Source organism: Perognathus longimembris, chromosome 14, assembly GCF_023159225.1.
Source record: "Perognathus longimembris pacificus isolate PPM17 chromosome 14, ASM2315922v1, whole genome shotgun sequence".
In the NCBI taxonomy this organism is placed as follows: Eukaryota; Metazoa; Chordata; class Mammalia; order Rodentia; family Heteromyidae; genus Perognathus; species Perognathus longimembris.
In genome coordinates this window covers 34,091,481-34,100,646 of record NC_063174.1, presented here as the reverse complement: position 1 = coordinate 34,100,646, position 9,166 = coordinate 34,091,481, and the positions used below count along the sequence as shown (strand labels likewise).

General features: G+C 44.3%; 1 long non-coding RNA gene across 1 annotated transcript in view; it reads right to left on the bottom strand.

Annotated features, from left to right (window-relative positions):
- Nucleotides 1-3,338: 3,338 nt before the first annotated feature.
- Nucleotides 3,339-9,166, bottom strand: part of LOC125363320 — a 37,872-nt gene continuing 32,044 nt past the window's right edge. Inside the window, exon 6 of the long non-coding RNA XR_007213213.1 lies at nt 3,339-3,405. This is a non-coding gene — a long non-coding RNA (uncharacterized LOC125363320). The remainder of the gene's footprint in view (nt 3,406-9,166) is intronic.

The window sequence follows — 9,166 nt, the reverse complement described above, 5'->3', positions numbered from 1 at the left end:
AAGCCATAAAGTTCTCTGAAGACAGCAACTCTGTTTTCTACAGATCAAATATTGAGTTTCTTTATTTAAACAAGATCCAGTGATAAGATCTTGTGTTTATATATTTAAAATTTAGAGTGTTTTCCTCATTTATTATCTGCCTTGTTCTTTATAATCATCAAAGTTCCAAACACCTGGCTCAGGACTCATTCCATCATCAAGTTGAAAAGTTGAAGAAGCTCTTTTGGGGAATTTTCTTTTGGTTTCCTGCAAACCCAGCTACAGCCTCCCTCACTTGAATTCTAGTTCTGAACACAGCTCAGCACCCATTGGTAAGAGCTGGCAACTTCCAAGAGTGCTAGTCATCTTGGCTAGTGGTGTTTACGAGGGGAGAGGCAGCTTCCTGTGTCCTTAGCTACAGTGGCAGCAGATTTGTTTACACAATCAAGCTCCACCTTGGGACCAGCAGGAAATGGTCCCTGACTGAGAACTCTTTTATTCAGAGTATCATCTAAGTCCCAAGTCTCCAGAATTTAAGGATTTCTTCTACTTTCTCCAGTTGGCCTGGACTGAGGCCCAAGTCCTGGAACCAAACCAGTTACCAGGCTTAACAGGAAGCTATCAAGTATTGCTGGGAGGTATGGGGTTGTGGGGCAGGGATTTGGACGTGACTCAGACTTTCTGGGCGCTGAAGGTCAGAACCAGACTGTTCTCAGGGCAAGAGAAGGAAAGAGACACGTCCTTCTGTGGGGGAAACCCCAAGCTGTTTATATTTACATTCTCCAACCAGGCCTCCCTCTCCTTTCACCAGCTCAGTTTGCCTGGGACCCTGTGGGGTTGGAAGATAGGAAACTTGTTTGCAAGTCAGGAAAGTCCTGGGCCAAAGGTCTTCTCTAAGGCTCTGTCCCCAGCCCTTCCCCAAAGTCTCCATATGATATCACCAACTCTACAACATCCGCCAGCCTTTGGTACAGAGTTTCACAATAGATTCTCCTGAGCACCAGACCAGCACTGGAACCATCAGGCAGTATTGCCAAATGCACACACAGCCTTAAACCCCACAGCCTCTAAACCACTGACTCCCCATCTCACTCCTCCTGCCCTCGTCTTTCTGCTCTCCAGCATTTCTGTGCCTGTCAGTGTCTCATCATTGGCCCAATTGTTCAAGAATTACCTCTTCATATTCACTCATTGCCTACATAGTGCCAGTTCTGTCTGAGATGCTGAGGACCCAGCGGTGAAAAAAGGTCAATGTTTTCATGAAGGTTTCATTCAAGAGATGGAAAATAAATAGTTGATTGGGTGTGAAGTACTACAGAGAAAAGCCAAGCAGAGTGCTAGGGGTAGGAGTTGCAGTAAGTGGTAAGGAGTCCAGGGAAATCTTTCTGATGCAATACACAGGTTTGAGGAAGTCAGTGATGCACCAAGGTCCATTGGAGTTTAGTTTCTGGAGGAGAAGACACAGCAAATACAAGAAGCAGAGCAGGCTGATGAAATCTAGGACAAAATGGAGTATAGGGTGGGAGAGCCCCTGAAGAGTCCTGTAGACGGTAGCTTTTTTGTGTGTCAGTATTGGGGCTTGAACTTAATGCTAGGGTGTTGTCTCTTAGCTTTTTCACTTAAGGCTGGCCTTTACCACTTGAGCCTCACCTCTACTTCCTGCTCTTTGCTGGTTACTTAGAGATAAGAGTTTCTTGGTTTTGAAGGCCTGGGCTATCTTAGAACTATAACCTTCAGATGTCAGTCTCCTGAGTAGCTAGAATTACAGGCATGGGCCACCTGATGCCTGGCTTGAAAGCACTTTGTTCCAATTCCTTTATCTTCTATTCTTTTGCCCTGTAGGGTCTCTGCTTTCCATTTCTGTGGGCTCTACCTTTGAAGATGCTTATTGCAACTCATTTGAGCTATTATCCTGGCCTCCTGAGTGGTCTCTTCGCCTCTTGTTTCTCCATACTCTAATCTTGCTCTAATCTCCTTGAAGTGCAGCTCTGAGCATCATCTTCATCAGATCATTAGCATACATTTGTGTAGCTGGGAATGGACTTGCGTGTAGAAAGGAGGAAGACCTGCTCCAAGAATGGGTTCCCACAGCTTCCCAGCATGTCCTTATCAGAAATAGATAGAGCTGTCAAAAATATGTTGTCAAACATGTCAAGAGTTCTGTTTTTGTGCCACAATGTAAAAATTGCAAGGGTTTTATTTTTGTCAAAATAAAAATAAATAGATGCATTAGTCACAACCCCTTCAGTTGCCATTAACAGAAACAGAAACCTAAGTCAAGCTGTCTTCAAAAAGGTAACATGGGGGTTCAAGGAGAGGGGTAGATGAATGAAGAGAGGAAGAGGAGGGGGAACACAGTCATAATATTCACTGCATATCCTACAAAATTAAGAAAGTTGAGGGGAAGAGTTGGGAGGGATAGGGAATAACGATGAAAGTGGTGACATCAATCAAGATGAATTCAACTCCTGTGTACAACTACTGAAAGGTAATTAAACAATTATATATCTCTCTGTAAAAGGTAATGTGTTCACTCAGGTAAATACAAATTCTACCTCTTCAGAAATGACTGGTAGACTGCAACCCCAAATTGGTTTGACTCACTAGCAGACTCTGTCCATGAAGTGGCCAAGATGGCCAGCAGGATTTGATCCTGACCCTCTACCCTGATGAAATTATCTAATTCTAGTAACCTCCTAAAAGACCCTCTAAACACAACAATCACACCGTGTGTGTGTGTGTGTGTGTGTGTGTGTGTGTGTGTGTGTGTATACCAGTCCAGTCCAGGGGCTTGAACTCAGGGCCTACGCACTGTCCCTGAGCTTTTGTACTCAAGGCTAATGTTCTGCCACTTGAGCCACAGCTCCACTTTCAGCATTTTGGTGTATCTTGGAGATAAGTGTCACACAAACTTTCCTGCCTGGTCTGGCTTCAAACTGCAATCCTCAGATCTCAGCCTCCTGAGTAGTTACTGGTACCCAGCCTTACTGTTCTTTTGAGACAGTGTTTCATGAAGTTCCCCAGGCTGGCCTCAAACTACCAAGCTTTCTTGCTTCACCCTCTTGCATTTGAGATTATAGATGTACACCTCCATGCCTAGCTTTTCACCTTCTTCATACCTCACAATGGGGACTAAACACCAAGGCATAAATCCTTGAGGGACATACTAAAAACCACACCCAAACAAAAGCATTCCCAAAGGATCACTGTCAATGAGGATGGCGAAAGGAGGGTGAGCAGGTCGAAACAATGACTAGTTGCTTGGGACATAGTTTGGTGAGCTGTACTAGTACTCATGCTATACCTAGAATCAATGATTTCAATGACAATTTTGCTCTGACATTTTAAATGGTCTCTATTGCTACTACCATCTTGTCAGTCAGTTCTTCTTTTCTCTGAGTCTACTGCAGTTTCTTGACATAGCACCTGGAGATGAAAAGGGCATTTGTCACCAAAAGCTGGCTTTCAGAAAGTTTCTGTGACATATTTATGGTTATGGACACAATGGTATGACCTTCAAAAACTATAAATAGTTACCTATGGAGACGTCATATCCATCCACACTTAGGACTAGTCCCATTTTCCATATGGGGAAAATGAGGCCAAGATATGATGACTCTTGACTACTGTTTCAGGTAAGAAATGCATAGAGGATGTGGGACTGGAATTGGATCTTTCTGACTCCTAAAGCCTGTTTTAAAAAATGTGTAGTGTTCTCTTCCATCAAAGGGAGTAGAAAATCTACTCATATAAATCTACCCATAGCTCTCCAATCACTTGAAAATCACCAGCCTCCAGGACTGCCCTCTGGATAAGTAGCTCACTAGATTTCACCTTGTATGTGTTCTTTTAAGGGGCAGAGAACAGGATAAGAGTCATCAGCCTGTAATGGAACACTCGTACAGGAAGAGGAAGTGGTAGAGCTCAGGCCTCCTTCCAGCAGACAGACACTGCCTACCTTCAGAAACAAGTTGTTGTGGTTGGAACAGCATCCAAGTAAAAATAAGCAGGCCATCTCAGTTACTTAGAGGCAGGCCTGATTTCCCAGGGATCCAAGGGATTTCTCACCAGGTCAGGTTTACTGGAAAAATCCTAGCCATGTCAGACTCCCTCTGTAGTCCCTGAACCAAGCCTAGAGGGCTCAGACCTAGTTCTGGGGCCTGATGGAGCACTGCCTCCACTGTGCCCCTCTCCGGGCAGGTCATCACCCTCAGAAGACATTCCCAATCCCCATTTCATTCCAGTGCAGGGGCTTCTACTTGTACTTACACCTTGACCCTGATAGGTCTGAATAAGGATACAGTTCTCATGATGGTGAGCCTGGCCAAACTTCTTAAAGCCAAGTCTAAGGAAACACAGATGGCCAGAAAGTCCTTCTTCTAGGAGATGCCCAGGGGGCCGTGAGTCCTGTGTGGACTGGAGTATCCTGAGGGTGCCAGGTGCTAAAGCTCCTGGAGACCATGAGAAGGAAGCAAATGAGCTGACTCAAAGGAATGGGCCAGCCAGGTGGCTGCAGGCGGCTCAGAGCTCAGAGCTCACCTCGGCTGAGCTAGACCATATCACTAGAGGAGGAAGCAGCTTATGACAAAGTTGGGAGGCAAACCTCAAAAAGAATAGTTACCAAGGAACTGTTACCAAGGTCCAAGGGGAGCTCTTGTCTAAAGGTACCCAGGGTAGAGCATTAGTAAGAAGGAGGGAGAGCTTGCCTTACTCAGGCAGACTTTATCCTTTGGTGCTGGGGATGGAAGCTGGAGCCTCAACTTATGCCAGGCAAGAGTTCTATCCCTCGAGCCATGCCCCTAGCCCTCAGCTACCTGTCTTCAAAGACCAAATAGTAACAATGACAAAACCTTCCTTTTTTTCCCAAGAAGTAAGCTCTGTGACAAACCTATGAAGATTTTAGGATCCCAGGATCCTTCTAGCTTTTGTAACCTCCCATCTTTCAATGTGCTCTTCTTCCTCATGGTCTAAAATGCCTAATGAATAAACAGATCTCCTATCTGTATTCCAAATGACTTGATGGAAAAGTGAAGAAGGGCATCTCTGTGTGCATTAGCTTATGTTGGCTGCTTTAACAAAGCACCACAGAGCAGCTCACCAGAAATGTATCATCTTGCAGTTCTTGCAATTGCAGAGGCTAGAAATCTGGTAGAGTCGGTGCCTTCTGATAGCTGTGATGATATACCTGTGTACCCTGGCTCCCCTCTTGCTTCCTATAGTCTTAGAGATTCCTTACTTTGTAAAAGCACAACCCCAATCTCTGCTTTCATTTCAAATGGTGACTTCCTTCTCTATGTGCGTGTCCACATTTCCCCTCTTTATAAGGATATTATTGATATCTAATCAGGGCCCAGCCTAATCACCCCAGATCAGCTATTTATATCGGCAAAGACTTACTTCCAATAAGCCCCCATTCTGAAGTTCTAGGATTCCTGTATGACTTTGAAGGAGACACAATTTTGTCTATCACACCCTCTCATAAACAGACATAGGAGTCTCTTACTCTTGTTTATTTCTATTTCTTTGGCCAAATCCTAGTCTTGTGGTCACACCTAGCTGCAAGAGATGATAAGGAAGGTAGACTTCAGCCAAGCATATGGGCACCCCTACAAACCCTTCTCTATTTTTCTTTTGTAGTACTAGGAACTGAACTCAGTCACTCTACTGTGGGACACACCCGGAAGTCAACCAGCTGGCCCCGCCTCCTGGGGCCACATGTGGCTAAGATGGTGCCTAATAATGAACCCAGAGGCAGTTCTGTGGGCTGTGACACCCCGGCTCTTCCACCCTTACACCCCTCCCCTTCCTGCCGATCTTTGACCTGATTGGCTCCTGTGCCCTACTTAGCTGTGTGTACTTCCTCAATAAATGAGATCTTGCACCGACTTGACTCCCAGATGAGTCTGATTGTCCTTTGGTTAGGGAGGACTGGGTGCAGGTGGTCTGTCAGCCCTTTCCTTTCTTGGCCTGTCCAGTCCGGGTGTGCCTTTCCCATCTCTCCTGAGGTCGGGGGAGTATGGGAGGCTAAAAACCCCGACACTTTACCACTTACACCATGCCTCCATTGTTGCATTGATTCTTTTCAAGGTAGGGTCTCTCTTTATTTTCCAGACCAGCCTGGGCTGCCCATTGTACTTCCCTGTAACAGGTATGTACACTATGTCCTGCCATTGGCAGAGATAGAGTCTTAAACTTCTTTTCCCTCAGATGGTCTCAGATACTGATCCTTTAGTGTCTGCCTCCCAAGTAGCTAGGATTACAGGCAAGAGCCACCATTCCTGGCACAAAAATCCCTTTATTGGATACTAAAAAGGGCTGGTGGCTCACACCGTCATCCTAGATACTCAGGTTAAGATCTGAGGATTGTGGTTCAAAGCCAGTCTGGCCAGAAAAATTTATGAGACTCTTGCCTCCAGTTAACTAGCAGAAAACCAGAAGTGGGGTTGTGCCCACGTGGTAGAGTGTCAAACTTGAGAGAAAAAGCCCAATCCCGGAGTTCAAGGTCCTGCACATACACACAAAAAGGAGGAGAAAATGGACATCTTGTCAATAATGGCAATCTGCCATGGAATGCAGCCTTCAGGACATTTGTCTGTGGTGAATATATGTCTATGAACTTCAGTAGACACTTGAGTGTTGTATTCTTCAGGTCAGATAGCTGCATCTCATAGAATAAGATCTGGTTACCGCCCCCCTGGGACTTCATGATTTTATCACTTAATGGTCAGAAAAGGTCTTAGCTTAAGACTTAGGGCTCCTTACTTACTCAGAACTCCTCTAAGATCACGTCACTAATTATGGATTTAAAACTTGTATTCACTCTTTTTGAATATAAGTTTCAATTGTCAGATCTGCTCCTGCCTGCAAGGCACGCATTATTAGCTTTATTTTTTATAGATGAAGAACTTGAAGTATAGAGTGTGCAGGTAGTTTGTTTAGCTCTAAAATTCAAATCATTTCTCTTGTGCTTTGTCTCTTGGTGATAGCAAAAATACCTTGGGATGCTTTCTCCATGATAGGTACTCAACCATAGTCCTATCTAAGTGTTGGAAGTCCTTGAGAGTTGTGGATTGGACTGGGTGAGGCTTTTGCTCAGGCAAATCCTACACAGAGAGAGAGAGAGAGAAAGAGAAAGACAAAGAGAGAGAGAGAGAGAGAGAGAGAGAGAAGAGCAAGCATCTCCTATGGAAGATGGACCCCAGTCAGGTTCATCCTCACAAGACACTGTAATAGTTTCCTAGAGTTTCTGTAACAAATTACCACAAATGTGATGATAGTCTTAATCTCCTATGAGTTTGCTATACTAAAATACTACAGGCTAGGTACTTTGTAAATAAAAGAGGTTTATTTAGCTCACTTTCCTGGAAGTCCCAGTATATGGCACTAGCATCAATTTATGGTGAGAGTCTCATGATAGAGAGCATCATATGGCAATGACACCTGTTAGAAAGTGAAACTACATGATAGAAGAGGCAGTCAGGAAGCAATCATGAAAAACAGATTCACTTATTCATAACACACTATGGTATGGTATAGTATGGTATGGTATGGTATGATAACCAATTCAGCCTTTCCAAGAGTAGTATCCAGGAACTCATCACCTCTCTTAAAGACCACATTACCTTAACACCAGCACATTGAAGACCAAGTCTACAACACACAAGTATTTGGGGGAACAAACTATATCTAAACCGTGACCCTAACAGTTGTAGAAACCAAAAGTCCCAAACTAAGGTGTCAGCAAGGCCACATTCCCTCTAAAGACACTGGTGACAACCTTTCCTTGCCTTCCTCAGCTATTGGTAGCCAGAATATTATCATTGCCCTAGTCTCTGCCTCCATCTTTACATGGACTTCTCTATGCCTGAGTCTTTTCCTATTCTGTCTCATAAGGACTCTTATCATTGTGTTTAGGACTCATCCAGAGAATCCAGAACTTTTCCCCCATGATCCTCAAATTAATTATACACCTTTTCCCAAGTAGGTCATATTCACAGGTTCCCAGATGTGATCATATGTAGCATCCCCAGCCCGGCTGTGCTAGGGCATTGGGGTAGGTTGCCAAGAGACAGAAATGAATACTTGGAGGCAGTGAACAAGATTTAAAGGGAAGATTACATGGGAAAGAATGGAGCAATGCCACCTTCTGCAGTACTGTTAGGGTCTAGTGGCAATGAGTTGGACTGGTGGCACCTTTACCCTTCATGTCCCTTGCCAAAGAGTTACTCTTGAAGTCCAATGACAGCAGTCTAGACCTAGAGCACCTTTCTTCTCCTCAGAGCTCCTTATCACTCTGGATTTCTTCAAGGAGAGGAGTTTATAGGTTAGATTATAGATAAGCCATGACATTGTTAGTTTATCTTGTTTTGTCCGGTATGGCCAACATTCCATGGGCTAGCTGACTTAGCTGTGTGCAGAAGGCAGGTTCTCCTCTAGATAATACCAGTTTTCCCAAGTTCAGTGCGCATTACTTGAAGTCAGCATCCCTCCCATCTTCCCTTGACTTGGGAAGAGTCTTGAGAACAGAAAGAAAATTTTAAGGATTTTCTGTTGATACTATTTTTCTAAGAGGTCATATATAGTATCTTTTATGGACCATAGTTCAACCCATTATACTTTCTGTATTAATCAGATTTTCTCATTGCTATAATCAAACACCTGAGAGGTCAAGTTAAGTGAGGATTTCTTTTGTCTCCCAATTTCAGAGGGTTCAGCCCATGGTTTGGTGGTCCTATGTGCCTGGGCAGGACATCACGGCCTCAGGAATACATGGAGGAAGAGCCTGTTCACCTCATGGAGGAGAAGTTGAGGGGTAGAGAAACAAAGGGACCAGGGACAAGACATGTCCTCAGTGACCTACTTCCTCTGAGTAGGCCTTACCTCCTAAAGTTTCTGGAAGTTCTCAAAATAGTGCCACCAGCTGAGGGCCATGAGTTCAACACATGAACCTCTCAGAGACATTTCATACTTAAACTGTAATACCCTCCATTCCACGGCAGCAAAAATTTCCAGGAGAAAAAAACATGGTCATCCTATCCAATTTTGATTAGCATGGCATCACCCGAGGCCACAGTTAAAACTGCCAAAACAGAATGGAAATGGGATAGAACCAGAATGGAAACACAATGGAACCAGTTGTTTATGGCTTGTTCAATTCTACAGAACCTCTGAAGGCTTCTGCTAGGCA